Source organism: Petromyzon marinus (assembly GCF_048934315.1).
Source record: "Petromyzon marinus isolate PM22_M1 ecotype Great Lakes invasive population chromosome 84 unlocalized genomic scaffold, UKy_Petmar_22M1.pri1.0 chr84_unloc.4, whole genome shotgun sequence".
Classification (NCBI taxonomy): domain Eukaryota; kingdom Metazoa; phylum Chordata; class Hyperoartia; order Petromyzontiformes; family Petromyzontidae; genus Petromyzon; species Petromyzon marinus.
The window spans coordinates 802,056-818,009 of NW_027422641.1; the positions used below are offsets into that span (position 1 = coordinate 802,056).

The 15,954-nt window shown below is 45.8% G+C and overlaps 1 protein-coding gene across 5 annotated transcripts in view; it reads right to left on the reverse strand.

The window, feature by feature from the left end:
* LOC116936901 (NACHT, LRR and PYD domains-containing protein 3-like) overlaps positions 1-15,686 on the reverse strand; it is a 79,101-nt gene extending 63,415 nt beyond the window's left edge. For 2 of the 5 annotated variants that reach the window (XR_012931800.1, XM_076059175.1), the window contains exons 1-3: positions 15,507-15,684; positions 10,590-10,637; positions 9,005-9,140 (exon numbers count right to left, since the gene is read on the reverse strand). The gene's annotated coding sequence lies outside the window, so the exon portion shown is untranslated. Of the gene's footprint in view, positions 1-2,897; positions 4,840-9,004; positions 9,141-10,589; positions 10,638-15,506 lie in introns of those variants that run through there. The other 3 variants (XR_012931801.1, XM_076059177.1, XM_076059176.1) reach the window with 3 other exon arrangements.
* Positions 15,687-15,954: the final 268 nt, after the last annotated feature.

The following is a 15,954-nucleotide window of genomic DNA, read 5'->3' on the forward strand; positions in this document are numbered from 1 at the left end:
TTTTCCTTGCCGTTTAAATTATAAACTGATGCCAGCAACACGGGTATCAGCGCTGTGTTATCACAATGGCAGTCGTGTCTCCAGCGGAAAGCCACTACTGCGTAGCGAGAAGATAACTTTTTTATAATCTTAGCTCTTTCGGTAAAGTCACGTTGAAGGGAAACAATAAAATAATAAAATATATAAAAACAATTTAAAAAAATTATCACGACGTTTCGACCATCATCACCTGATGACGGCCGTTTGTGTTATGGTCGAAACGTCGTGAGAATTTTTTATTGTTTTTATATTTTTTTTATTATTTTATTGTTTCCCTTCAACGTGACTTTACCGAAAGAGCTAAGAATATGAATTACTGCAGTCACGAAAGCTTTAAATCAAAAGATAACTTTTGGCCATTGTTTACTGTGTGCGTCAGTATAGGCCTTACCTTTACGGCAGGAAATTCATTGTCCGCACGGACCATGCGGCTCTCCAGTACTCCTTGAATATTGAGCAGCCGGCCGGCCAATTGTCTCATTGGCTGGAAATTTTACGAGAATTTTCCTTCGAGGTAATTTATCACAAAGGTTTCCATCATTGCAACACGGATGCGCTATCACGATTGCCACGTGCTTCCCGTTGCGCATGTTCTTCTGGAACAAGTCGTTGTACGCCGGTCACTTCACCTCCATGAACTGTCATATCTGTGGTGGATGATTCTACGATGCACGCTACTCATGTGCTGGCTGCCAGCGTCCTGAAGCTCTCACGCTCCGTGTGGGTGCGCGAGCAGCTGAAGCATGATTCCTTAGCTACTTTGCGGCGTCGAGCAGAACACACACGACTTTCCTGCGTTGGATGACAGTGGTCGATTGGCTTTTCATGATGGCCTTTTGATGTGGAGGGAGGATATGGCAGATCGATTGCGAATTGTAGTCCCCGTTGCCCTCCGTGATGGGTTGGTTCATGTGTCGTATAGTGAAAAATTGTTGCACCTCGGTGTTCAAAAAACCTTGCTAACGTTGCAACGAGATTACTTTTGGCCCGGCATGATGGCCGATGTCTCCAAACTTTGTTCCTGCCCTGATTGCGCTCGGTGGAAACCGCCGCAGCAGAGGTGTTTTCCGCCATTGCAATCCATTTCGGTCAAGCGCATCAACGAGTCTGGGGCCCATTCCCAATCACTCCCAGGGGTAACAAATATCTTTTGGTAGTGTGGAATATTTTGCTCGGTAGCCAATGCCATGGCCCTTGCCTGAACAATCGGCGTTCCTCCATCACTGATGCGTTTTTGAAGGTGTACGTTATGGACGAAGGTGCTCCAGAACAATTACTTATGGACCAAGGTCGCAATTTATTTTATAAATTGCTCCGTGACGTCTGTGATGCATTGGGCACTAAAAAAATCAGGACGTCGCCATACCATCCTCAGATCGACGGGATGGTCGAGCGGATTAACCGTACTCTGACCGCCATGCTTTGCCACACTGTCAATTAAAAACAGGCCGATTGTGACTTACACGCACCGAGCGTGCTCGCCGCATATAGAATGGCCCCGTATGCTTCCATGGGATTGTCACTATTTTTCCTCATGTATGGAAGGGAAAACATGGCACCTATTGATACCAATTAGGCACGACTGTTGGGGGCGCTAAACGGACCCTACCTGACCATGTGCAGGACTCTCTGCACCAGATTTCTGAAGCACGGGAGGCGACTAAGGTTAACACTACTAAAACGCAGGCTCGCAACGAGGATTGTGCACGCAGGTCCAGCCGCGACATGCCGTGGTCCGTCGGCGACCGGGCCTGTCTTCATTGCCCTTAGGTGCCTATTGGCACCTCTCCCAAACTACACAGTTCGTGGCACTGTCCTGTTCAAGTGGTTGAGGTTAGGCATCCACAGTGCGTGCGCATTCATGCAGGTCGCCGTCGTTGGTTAATCCACCTGTCTCGGTTGAAACCGTCCATCCCTCCGCGGGTTGCTTCGTCATCTCCAAAAATTGGCCTGCCGGGGTTTGATGAGTCCGACGAGCCAGAGCAGTTGCAGATTGATCCCCCGAGGGATTGTTTTACCGCCCACAGCACATGAACCCTTGACTGCTGCTAAGGACGACAACCCCGCCTTATCCAGCCCGCAGCAGCAGACTCTACCACCCTTCCGCCGACTGCCCTGCCACCTGCCGAGCCACCCCATGCAGGGCCGTTCTATGATGCCCCGATGTCGTTAACGTTCCACATGTGCCCCCTGCCTGTGTTGGGGATTCGCCTTACTTCCTTGTTTTTGCGTTCATTGTCGTTCATGTTCTCTTCTTTGTTATGTATGCTCCAAAGCTCGTTGCCACCAGGATTGTGTTGCTCCTACCATTACTTATTCAGGTTGATTCCTAGCCGGGACGGCTAGTCTTTTCATCATGGGGGGTGGGGGGGTGATGTAGTAAGAGAGCGCCATCTAGGGGACGACGAGGGGTATCTGCCTAAGCCATCACTGGGAAATTAATACCCAATCGGGAGTGTGGGATTCATCTGGGCCAAAGGTGACGGGCGGAGCTAGAGGTTACGTGCGAGAACAGTCTAGAGGGTTCCACGAGGGGGCGTGTCCGGAGGTGGAGCTTGCTCCGCCAGGAGAATATAAGGACATGCAGTGAGAGTACTATTGGTCAGTGTGGGAAGCCTGGAGTCTGGACTGCGTCATTGCTAACATCTACTCGCCACCGGCCACGTGGCGGCTCTTCCAGCAAAACCGCCTCTCCTTCCAGCACGCCGTCAGCCAGCGGCGGATACGGAGCAAGAGGGAGACGCGCTGCGGCGGTGGAACAGAGAGGGTGTGCGTCACGGCAAAGAGAGAGTGAAACCATCCAAAGAGAGAGAGCAGAGCTGTGCAGCCATACAATAAAGAGAGACGCCAGTCAACAGTGTCATGGAAGTGCTTTATTACACGTACATTCATACATAGAGGACAGACAGTGATGGGTACAAGAGAAGCAGGTGGATGGCAAGAGAGACGGGCTCAGATAATTGTACCAGGAGGGAATAAGTGGCCTCCTAATGAGTCATGGTTGAATAAGGTATTAACACATTTTTCAGAAGTCACCTGGCCACTAAAGATAGCTCAACGAAGTGGCTTACCATGTGGAAATTTATAGCAGAGAAATAATCTAAGTAATTTCAATGCACGTTTCTAAATGTGGAGGGAAAATCCACACGACCATGGGGATAACTTCAAATTTCATCAGAGTCGGGAATTAACATCTCGCCACCACGGCGACCCATGATAGGGGGTGGCAGGCAGAAGTGAGACCAGTGAGGATTTTCAAGACGGCGAGGGCGATCTTGTATTTGATTCACAAATGAATCGGGAGTCAGTGGAGGGATCAGAAACAAGACCGTAGCTTTACCAACAAAACAGGCAAAAAAGAACAAATCGAGAACTGTGCTATGAAAGACGACTCTCAGTTGCTGGGCACACTTGATAAAAGCGACTTTAATTGCATTGAACTATTTACAACGAGATAAGTTCCACTCCAGTATATGGTCATTATAAGCTCAGGCTTCTACGTGGGAATGAGTCTCATAGGTAACACCATGTAGTGAAGGGAACAGTGGGGGTTTATCACTCCCTCATGTGACTGACTGGGCACGAGCAACAGACTTCAGCCCCTATTGACAATGTCTGTAAATATGGAGGTAGGAGCCAATCGAGTCAAAAACAAAAACCGTGACTTTTAAATCGACACTTTCTGTAAAATACGATTGACCATCTAATACAGTGATGCAAAGACCAGTAAAGTGACCAAGGCCACCAGGTACTGTACCAGTATGCCGCGTCAGATTAACATAGGGCACCGTGGTGGCGAGATGTTATCCCCATTTCCTGGTATGCAGGAGGATGTGGGTTAAATCCCATCCCTGACGCCTGCATATCTGGAGTTTGCAAGTTTTTCCTGTGGTCGCGTGAATTTTTTCTGGGTCCTCCGGGTTTTCCCTTCACATTCAGAAGCATGTATTTTGATTATTTGGCCGTTACAAATTTCCACATGACAAGCCACTTCGTTCAGTTATAATTTGTGGACAGGTCGCTTCTGAAAATGCGAATAGCTCAGTGGATTTTACCTGGTAAATAAAATCTTTTTGTTTGTTTTGAACCTCACGTGACAAACACCAAATTCAACCAACACGCCCAGTGCAGAGACGCATTGAAAAAAAGCATAATGCATCAGAATGAAGCAGGAGACATCTCGCCAAGTCATATATGCATCAGAGACAACTAAAGAAAAAGTCAAATCCACAACCAGACCTGGATATGATAACAAAGTAATGCCCTGCTGGATATTGGGCACCCTAAGCCCTGTCGGTCGTGTTTTTTTGCTTTATCATACTTCACCACGCTGGCGAGTGCAGGTTGGTGAAGCGAGGGGGGCAGGACTGATTCATTTGTCACTCGCCTCTGATTTTAGTCCAAGGGTTCGTAGTGCAGTGCGCAAAGCACTGTGCAATTGTTCCACCCCAGATGCCATGGGCATCTTTGCGCATGAGACATTCAATCTCAATATAATTTTCTGAACTAAAAAAATGCAAGTGCATTTAAGGAAATCAGAGAAATGTAAAACTTCCAAGACACGGTGGGCAGGTGTGAGACACAATGGAATAAAATTATGAATCACGACTGAACATACACGCCAAGCACACCATGGTGGTGCTCGCTTCATCCACCCAGCTTGAGTGTGATTCCTTTCCAGCACCTAACTCGTGGCTCGCTATGGAAATCGCTGCGTCGGTGTCCGCTCGTGCAGCTCCACGTTGCCTACAGCAGACGTGCGCTCCCTACAGAGGATCCACGGTCGCGCGTCTTCTATGCCTACAGCAAGAACAGCCGCCATTCGCCACGAAGTGGCGGTGACGTCACCACGACGCTTGTGCCAGGCTAGGTGCAAGTTAAGGCCACATTAAGTGTCGAACGCCCGCCGCCAGGAGGTCACGGGGCAGACCCAGGTGCCACGGGTCGACTGACCGAGATGACTGAGATGAGTGGCCGATGCACCACCTTTGCCCCCTACTGTGCCAACTAGCGTCGCGTCTCTACCCTTCGTTGTTGCTGGAGGATTGCCTCCAATTGCCTAGGAGCAGCGTCCTTCACGTGCCTCCTCCGTACTTACAGCACGAGCTCCAACACAATCAACCCCCATGTAGCTCCACAGACTGGTGGGCAAGTGCTCCCATTGATCCCCTATGAAGGTCGGCATAGTACACGAGGGGGTAGGTGGTCAAAACAAGGCCAGATCGCCTTTGTGTGCGCTGTTTACACACCGCCCCAGGTACTCATTTGAGTTACACGCACACTGACCTCCCTACACACACACGTGCTACGCCATCTTACACACACAGAGACATTCATACACAAATACAACATCCCCCGTGTAGCATACACAGGCGGTTTATAGTCTGGACCACCTACCCACCGTCCCCCACGCACCACAAACTCCCCACACTCACCCACGCTGTGAAGTGTCACACCACCTACCGTCCCCCACGCACCACAAACTCCCCACACTCACCCACGCTGTGCAGTGTCACACCACCCACTGTCCCCATACTCTCTGGTTCTATTGGGTAAAGTCACGTAGGTAAAAAATAAAATAACAAAAATCACAACGTTTCGGCCACAACACAAGCGGACTTCATCAGGTGAAGGGACGAGACTGTCTGGAGGACAGCGCTGGAGTGAAAAAAGCCACGCTCAGATCACGACCTTTAAGCTGTGTGAGAAGAAACAAAGCGCCTTGACAAAGGAATTATAATATAATTTAGCATTGAAATGGCTGAGTGATTAGCTCGTGACTGGTCACAGAAATGGCCGCGATCACAAGGTAATGCCCATCGCTTTCACACTCACTTCTGCTGCTGTATCTTCTCCGAATTCTAAACAGATTCTGCTTAAGGCCAGCCTATCTTTAATCTCAGAGAGGATAAGGCTACTCCGATTTGAACTCGATACTTTAGACAGGACTCTCCTACAAGCTCATTTAATGTTAACACAAAAAATATCACCTTCTGATTGGAATCACGTAGACAACATGACTGCTTCTTCTGCTGAGTCACTGTCAGTCAAATGTAACGATAACCTGATTTCTAAATTCAACCACCTATCAAAGACGAACCCAGTTCCACATATAACAAAACTAGATGTTAACAAAATCGTCATTAATCAGAGTAGCACCCCGATTTTGGACAATCTGAAAACAGTACTGACTAGGGGACTAAATTTTGCTGTCACCCCAAAACACATACCAGTAGATGATATCATCTCTCAGGTCGATGTAGCCCTCAAAGGCGTAGGACACATCCAAGCAGACGTTGCGAGAGCTGAAATAGACACTATTCTTAAGAATGCTAAGAAACCCATTAGTAACATCAGCAAAAATGAACGCTCTGAACTCGCGAATTTAAAAAAAACAGAAGTGATATAGTCATCCTCTCAGCCGATAAAGGCAACGCTACTGTTATTATGGATAAAGATTCATACAACAACAAAATCCAGAATCTGCTCAACGATGGAAGTTACTTAAAAATAAAAAAAAATGACCCTACTAATAGCCTAGCGATAAAAACCAACAAGATCATCACAAGTTCGACCTCCCTAATCGACCCAACTAAACGTCCCTCCCTAAAACCTTCTGCTGCAAGACCCCCTAGATTCTATGGTCTTCCCAAGATTCATAAAGAAGGCACCCCACTACGACCCATCGTATCCACGATCAACTCCCCTACCTATAGACTAGCCCGTTTTCTGTCAGATACCTTGCTGCCTTTCACTGGAAAGACCGCCTCAGCAGTGCTTAACTCAGCCCAATTGGTCTCTATGGTCAAAGACGTACTGTCCCCTGACGATATCCTTGTCAGCTTCGATGTCTCTTTGTTCACCAAGGTCCCAGTACCTGATACCATTGAAATAATTGAAAATTTGGTCCAACATGGACTAGACCCCGACACACCTGCACTGGTTAGGCACTGCCTCAACAACACCTACTTTACTTGGAATGGCTCCTTCTACAATCAAAATGAGGGTACCCCCATGGGATCCCCCTTATCACCAGTGATAGCCAATATTTTCATGGAGAAATTTGAATCAGACGCCATCCAGACTTCCACCCTCAGACCTTCCCTGTGGAAGAGATATGTGGATGACACTTTCATCATTTGGCCACATGGCCTCCCAGCTCTGAACCTTTTCCGACACCACATAAATTCTAGACATCCCACCATCAAATTCACCATGGAAGTGGAGAAAGATGGCAAGCTACCATTCTTAGATGTTCTGTTTGAGAGGAGACCTGATGGCTCATTGGGGCATTCTGTCTACAGGAAACCCACCCACACAGATTCCTACTTGAAACCTGATTCCCACCACCACCCAGCCCAAAAGAATTCTCTCATCAAAACTTTATACCATAGGGCTCATTGCATTTCGGACCAACACCACCTAACCAGTGACTTAAAACATGTACACCTGGCCCTCAAAAGGAATGGTTACTCTGATCATACCATCCGCCAAGCTGTTTCTCCCTCCATACAGAAACAACCACTTGATACTCCGGTCAAAACCATCACACTACCATATATAGCAGGCGTTACTAAAAAGATTTCCAAAATTCTAAACAAACACAAGATCCAGGTCCGGTTCAATACAGTACACAAAATTCGTGATCTGATCCCATCCGTTAAGGATGCCATTCCTGACTTATAGTACCCCGGGGTTTACAAATTGAGTTGTACCTGCGGTGATTGCTATATCGGGGAGACAAAGCGACATGTCTCTGACCGAATTCGCGAGCACAAATCAGATTTGAAACAGGGCAATACGAATTCTTCTGCCGTGGCTGATCACTGTTACAACGCTGTGGGTGATCACGATATAATTTTCTCTGATACCAAGGTTCTTTGCAAACCCACGGGTTTTTATCAGAGATTTGTTCACGAGGCAATTCAGATCTACAAACACAGACACAATTTCAACCGAGAAGATGGTTTCAAATTAAGCAACCATTGGAAAGATGTTCTAAATCGAACTAAACATTAAACTAATTTCAATGGTACAGTATATTTTTCAAGTAGTGGTACCCCAAACTTTCGCAGCTCTAATAAATTACCTTTCACACCATCAATAGGTAAACTCCCCCCCCCCCCCCCCCGCGCCAAACGGCAAGTCCACCGGCACGTACACCACCTCTTTTCTAAAATCGGCCAATCAAATGCTAATTGTTATGCTAATTTCTTTGTCAGGACACCTTGTTTGCTCGCACACAGCTTAAAGGTCTGCGGTCTGAGCGTGGTTGTGTTTCGCTAAATTATCCTGTTTGATTTGTACTAGGTGCCTCGGTGAATGTATATGCTTTGACTTTAACATAGCTATTTCTGTGACCAGTTACAAGCTAATCACTCAGCTATTTCAATGCTAAATTCTATCCTAATTCCTTTGTCAAGGGGTGCCTCTGCGGATGTGTATACTTTAACTTAGCTATTTCAATGCTAAATTCTATGCTAATTCCCTTGTCAAGGGGTGCCTTTGCGGATGTGTATGCTTTAACTTTAACATAGCCATTTCTGTGACCAGTCACAAGCTAATCACTCAGCCATTTCAATGCTAAATAATATGCTAATTCCTTTGTCAAGGCGCTTTGTTTCTTCTCACACAGCTTAAAGGTCATGATCTGAGCGTGGCTTTTTTCACTCCAGCACTGTCCTCCAGACAGTCTCGTCCGTTCACCTGATGAAAACCGCTTGTGTTGTGGCCGAAACGTCGTGATTTTTGTTATTTTATTTTTTGCCTACGTGACTTTACCCAATAGAACCAGAGAGTATGGATCCTTGCAGTCACGAAAGCTTTAAATCTAAAACTCCCCATACTCACCCACGCTGTGAAGTGTCACACCACCCACCATCCCCCGCGCACCACAAACTCTCCGCATTCACTCTGTCAAGTGTCACACCACCCGTCCCCCACGCACCAAACTCCCCACACTCACCCACGCTGTGAAGTGTTGAGTCGCCCGCTTGTCTTGCCCCTGACACGCGCACACGCGGCCCGGCTCCCCGTGTCGCCTCCTCTGCTGCTCTCTCAGCCTCAAGCCACTGACGCCAGCAGTGGCACCAAAAAGTTTCCTCCAGTAACAGCAGGAAGGAGAGGGGAGGGGTGGGTGGTGGAGGGGTTAGGGATTGTTAGGGGAGGGGTGGTCAGGGGAGGGGTGGGGGGATGGGTGGGTGGGCGAGGGAGGGTGGGTGGGTGATGAAGGGTGGGTGGGTGGTGAAGGGTGGGTAGGGGGGAAGGTGGCTGGTTCTTCATGTGTGGGGTTTCATTTGATGTTTTATTAATTTATTTTAAATTAAAAATTGTTTTGCTCACGGTAATAAAGTTGCTCAAGAGTGGTACATTTTGGGGCTGAAACGTAGCTCAGCTTTTAACATGGGAGTTAATGGGGTTATGATGAGTGTTCGACGAGTTTTTGATTATCAAGCATTTTCAACCGAACGTATCTCATTCGTTAAGTGAGACATGCCTGTGTTACATTGTACTGAGACAATGTTGGTTATTTTGATTGTGAGTTCCTCGCCAGGTGACTTGTCATTAGTCGGTGAGCTCACCTCACGATAACCACCAATGTGATCAGCTCATCTTTCACGCAACGTGTGTGATGCACTGATGCAGTCTATGACACCCATTATATATGTCTAGAGTGAAAGTTATTTGTTCCTAAAATAAGCATTGAGGTTGTGCTTATCTCCTGCTTACAGCCCTGTTCCGGTGGTGGTGGTGGTGGTGATAATTCCACGTTCCTATTTTTAAGAAAAGCGGTATTGATATCGTGTGGTGCTTTGTATGGCTGGGTAGACAGCGGCGGTGTAGCAATCATAGCTCAACGAGAATTTATAATTTTTCTGACCCCGGGCGACTTGCAAATGAGACTGACTTGACTTCACCTGACTGGAATTCCCCACAAAGTAGTGCTCACTTTATCGATCAATGAAGGATGATGGGATGAGTCAACCCCCACCAGGGTTTGAACTCAAAACATTCTGATTGCAAAGCCGCTTACTCTACTACTGAAATACCAGGAAAGTTAGGGAACATATAATGATTAGCATATTTAAAATCACTCTTAATATTAAATGTAATATCTGAGCCCCTTTGTCCCTCCACAAAATAGAACTCGTATCCGAGCTGATGTCGTCTGCATTATACCAACATGGCCACACCATAGTCCATGGCTTCCCTCTCACTGCTCCACTGGGAAATTCCCTCCCATCGTATTTGTCCTAAGTTCTTTGATAGATCATGGGTCAATGTCTTGAAACGTGTTGACTCTAATATATTACAACTTAAATCGTGCTCGTTGTTTTTTTTCGGTAAAGTCACGTATGTAGAAATACCATAAAATTATATTAAAATAAATCAATCACGACGTTTCGACCGCAACACAAGCGATCTTCATCAGGTGTAAAAAAACAAATCACGGAGGCAAATACAACAAGAAGATGAGAGACGAGAATTCAACAAACCTAAGAAAAAATATGTGATGCACAACCAGTCAGGTCAACAACACAGACACTTACCTGGTGGACCACGAATTTCAGAAGAGTGTTAGATTTCGTGTTCAACCTCTGGATTGAACATACCAGCATAGACAGAGTGAACAAATATGATGTACATGTCAGCAGAAATACATATACAGAGACACCAAGAGGCAAGGAGAGGAAAGACAACAGAGAAGCAAGGAAAAAGAAAAAGGGCCAGAAGGATGAACAGAAGCCTTAAATAAGAAGTAAAGGTGGGGGGAGGGGCCGGAGAGAGAGGGCACGGCAGCAGATTCGGGGGGAGGAGCAGGAGAAAGCAAGGGCTGCAACGCAGCAGAGGCGGGGGGGGGGAGGGGTAAGAGCAAGCAAGGGGTGCACTACGCTTAGGACAGAATTGTAAAGGTAACTTCCCCGTAGAAGTGTGTTAATAAAGAATTAAAGTTTTCGTGACTGCATAATTTACTCATTGTTTTTTTTCGGTAAAGTCACGTATGTAGAAATACCATAAAATTATATTAAAATAAATCAAATATTAAAATAAATTAAAAACCAATGAGTAATTTATGCAGTCACGAAAACTTTAATTCTTTATTAAATCGTGCTGTTTGTTGCTGGCCGCTTTGCATTATTGGCCTTTGTGCCTACACTCGGCAACAGCGATTGAAGACAAAATGCTGATTTGGTTTTGGCTATGAAGTAGTCTCACTCCCCACTTTGTGAGTGTGTGTACTGTTAAACGTGTAGGTGTGTATGCGTCCTTGATGTGCATGGTTATAACCCCCCCCCCCCCCCCCCCCCTGCATGCACAACTCACGAATCCAGTGAAAAACCACTCCCCGTGTTACGGTTACATTTTTACCCCAAGTTACATCGCATGCATTGCTATTAAAATCTCCGTTTTTCACAATATAACCCTGGCGTTTAGTGAGCGTTACTGCGAGAGCTTCTATTAGTGGCTCTCGTGGAAATCTGTCCGGCAGGGGTTATGATTAACAACGCGAAAAGCATCACTCAGTGGTGTAAGTGCAAACTCGCACCACTCATTTACACACACCCAAACATTCACAAAAGACAAAGATAGCTTTGTACAGGATATTGGTGAAATTTCAGTTCGTGAGTATTTATGTATATATTGAACTTTTTTCGCACCGTACGGTAATTGGAGGTGCAGGGTAAGAACAAACTAAACACAAAAAGCAGTTCTAAAGAAATTAGAGTTCAATCTAGATTTAAAAGTGCATAGCTCCCAGTGGCTTCATGATATCGGACGGAAGAGCATTCCCGACGGCCGCAGAAGAGCATTTAAAAGCGCGCAATGCAGTGACCGTCTTTGTTCTATGGTGAGTCAATAGCTGCTGCGATGGTGACTGGGGTTCGCGTGATAGTGTATGCTCCTTAACGAGATCAGCAAGGTATTGTGGTTCATTTGTGGCAAGCACTTTGTGTGTAATGAGTGCGACCTTATCGATTCGTTCGGCAACAGGAAGCCAATGTGACCTGGCAAGCACTGGACAGACATGGTCAGATCTTGCACTACCGGTCACGTAGAGAAGTGAGTATATACTCTTTGGTTTTATTCGGTAAAGTCACGTAGGTAAAACAAATTAAAATAAAATAAACAATTAAAACACGACGTTTCGGAGGCAACGCAAGCTTCCGTCTTCAGGTGGGATCAGTCACAGCCAAAATCGCTGCACCAAGTGGCGAGGCTCTGGGAACCTAGCGCTTAAATACAGGTTAAGGTGGGGGGGGGGGGGGTGTGGGAGGGGCCATGTAGGGGGACTTTAGTGGGGTGCGGAGCTGAGTTAATTCGTCTTTTGTTGTGTAGAGGGTGCGGGGGATGGGTCACTGTGTGTGTGCAATATAAACGGAAAGAGGCTCTGCCAGGCTGTACTGTAAGGGGAGGCAGTAGAAAAAAGGAAAATCGAAAAGTTCGGAAATAATGGTTAGTATACCACTGCTTAAAATTGCTGTTAGAAATAAGTTAGCGTTTGGTATGATTTAAAACGTCTCTTCAGTGGTTGCTTAATTTGAAACCATCCTCTCGGTTGAAGTAATGCCTGTGTTTGTATTTGTTGTGTAGAGGGTGCGGGGGATGGGTCGCTGTGTGTGTGCGGGGATGAGTTAATCCGTCTTTTGTTGTGTGGAGGGTGCGGGAGATGGGTCACTGTGTGTGTGCAATATAAACGGAAAGAGTATCGGCCAGGATGTGCTGTAAGGGAGCAGTAGAAAAAAGGAAAATAGAAAAGTTTGGAAAGAATGTTTGGTATACCACTGCTTGAAATTGCTGTTAGAAATTAGTTAGTGTTTGGTATGATTCAAAACGTCTTTCCAGTGGTTGCTTAATTTTAAACCGTCCTCTTGGTTGAAATTATGCCTGTGTTTGTATATCTGAATGGCTTTGTGGACACATCTTTGGTGATAACCTGTAGGTTTACAAAGAACCTTGGTATCGGAAAAGACAATCTCATGATCACCCATAGCGTTGTAACAGTGATCAGCCACAGCAGATGAATTCGTTCTGCCGTGTTTCAAATCTGATTTATGCTCGCGAATTCGGTCAGAGATATGTCGTTTCGTCTCCCCGATATAACAATCACCACAGGTACAGCTCAATTTGTAAACTCCGGGGTACTGTAAGTCAGGGATGACATCCTTTACGGATGGGATCAGATCACGTATTTTGTGTACTGTATTGAACCGGACTTGGATCTTATGTTTGTTTAGAATTTTGGAAATCTTTTTAGTAACGCCTGCTATGTAAGGTAGTGTGATGGTTTTGATCGGAGTATCAGGTGGTTGTTTCTGTATGGTAGGAGAAACAGCTTGGCGGATGGTACGGTCAGAGTATCCGTTTCTCCTAAGGGCCAGCCGTACCAATTTTAATTCACTGGTCAAGTGGTGTTGGTCTGAAATGCAATGAGCCCTATGGTGTAACGTTTTGATGAGAGGATGTCAACCCTGACTTACAGTACCCCGGAGTTTACAAATTTAGCTGTACCTGTGGTGATTGTTATTGTTGACGAAACGACATATCTCTGACCGAATTCGTGAGCATAAATCAGATTTGAAACACGGCAGAACGAATTCATCTGCTGTGGCTGATCACTGTTACAACGCTATGGGTGATCATGAGATTGTCTTTTCCGATACCAAGGTTCTTTGTAAACCTACAGGTTATCACCAAAGATTTGTCCACGAAGCCATTCAGATATACAAACACAGGAATAATTTCAACCGAGAGGATGGTTTAAAATTAAACAACCACTGGAAAGACGTTTTGAATCATACCAAACGCTAACTAATTTCTAACAGCAATTTCAAGCAGTGGTATACCAAACATATTCTTTCCGAACTTTTCTATTTTCCTTTTTTCTACTGCTCCCTTACAGCACATCCTGGCCGATACTCTTTCCGTTTATAGTGCACACACACAGTGACCCATCTCCCACACCCTCCACACAACAAAAGACGGATTAACTCAGTCCTGCACACACACAGTCACCCATCCCCCGCACCCTCTACACAACAAATACAAACACAGGCATTACTTCAACTGAGAGGATGGTTTAAAATTAAGCAACCACTGAAGAAACGTTTTAAATCATACCAAACGCTAACTAATTACTAAAAGCAATTTCAAGCAGTGGTATACTAAACATATTATTTCCAAACTTTTCGATTTTCATTTTATCTACTGCCTCCCCTTACAGCACAGCCTGGCAGAGCCTCTTTCTGTTTATATTGCACACACACAGTGACCCATCCCCCGCACCCTCTACACAACAAAAGACGGATTAACTGAGCTCCGCACCCCACTAAAGTCCCCCTACATGGCCCCTCCCACCCCCCCCCTACCTTAACCTGTATTTAAGCGCTAGGTTCCCAGAGCCTCGCCACTTGGTGCAGCGATTTTGGCTGTGACTGGTCCCAACTGAAGACAGAAGCTTGCGTTGCCTCTGAAACGTCGTGTTTTAATTGTTTATTTTCTTTAAATTTGTTTTACCTACGTAAAGATCCTGCAACACAAGATCGCTTGTGTTGCGGTAGAAACGTCGTGATTGATTTATTTTAATATAATTTTATGGTATTTCTACATACGTGACTTTACTGAAAAAAACAATGAGTAATCTATGCAGTCACGAAAGCTTTAATTCTTTATTAACACACTTCTACGGGGAAGTTACCTTTACAATTCTGTACTAAACTAATTGCGCCCCCTTACATTTTCCTGCCCCTCCCTCTTCTGCTGCTGCCGTGCCCCTTGCTTTCTTCGGCCCCTCCCCCTCCCCCCACCTCTACTACTTATTTTAAGCCTCTGTTCATCCCTCCGGCCCCTTTTTTCTTGCTTCTCTGTCCGTCTTTCCTCTTCTTACCTCTTGTGTCCCTGTATATGTATTTCTGCTATCTTATACCTCGTATTTGTTCACTCTGTATATGCTGGTATGTTCAACCCAGAGGATGAACACGAAATTTAGCACTCTTCTGAAATTCGTGGTCTGCCAGGCAAGTGTCTGTGTCGTTGGCCGACTGGTTTTGCATCACGTAAATTTTTCTTAGGTTTTTTGAATTCTCGTCTCTCATCTTCTTGTTGTATTTACCTCCGTGCAGTTTAACGCTCTCTATGTGTTGCGCTGATGTCACCCTATGTGCCATCTGTTTTTACACCTGATGAAGAGCGCTTGTGTTGCGGTCGAAACGTCGTGCTTGATTTATTTTAATATAATTTTATGGTATTTCTACATACGTGACTTTACCGATAAAAACAATGAGTTAATCAATGGTTCTCTGTGTGAGTGAGTCTATGTGTCTCCATGTGAGTGAGCCTATGGCTCTGTGTCAGTGAGACTTTGGCTCTCTGTGTGAGTGTGCTCTGTGAGTGAGTATATGGCTCTCTGTGGGAGTAAGTGGGTCTCTAAGGCCACCCCCATCTTGCTCCCTGCCCAGTGCGTCCACCTGGTTGAGCTGCAGAAGTCTATTGTCCACCGCTCCAGACCGCACAGATATCCGACGTCCACCTCCAGCACAGACACCGGCAGATTCTTAAACCTGGTGGTGGAAGTAAGGACACGGGAGGGGTAATAGTCAACCACCATTACCACCATTAATACCACCATTACAACCACCAAAATCACCGCTATCGTTAACACCACCATCAATATCACCACCTCCACCACAACGATCACAATCAAAATTACAATCACAATACTCTTTGGTTATTTCGGTAAAGTCACGTAGGTAGAAAAAATAATAGATCACGACGTTTCGATCGCAACACAAGCAACCATCATCAGGTGAAAAAATATAGCGAGAAAGCTGCTGAAACACGAAGTTATATTGGCTTGAGATAAGCTCAGCCCAAGGGTAAGTGGGCGGGGCTAGAGGTAGAATTTGCATGTAAATA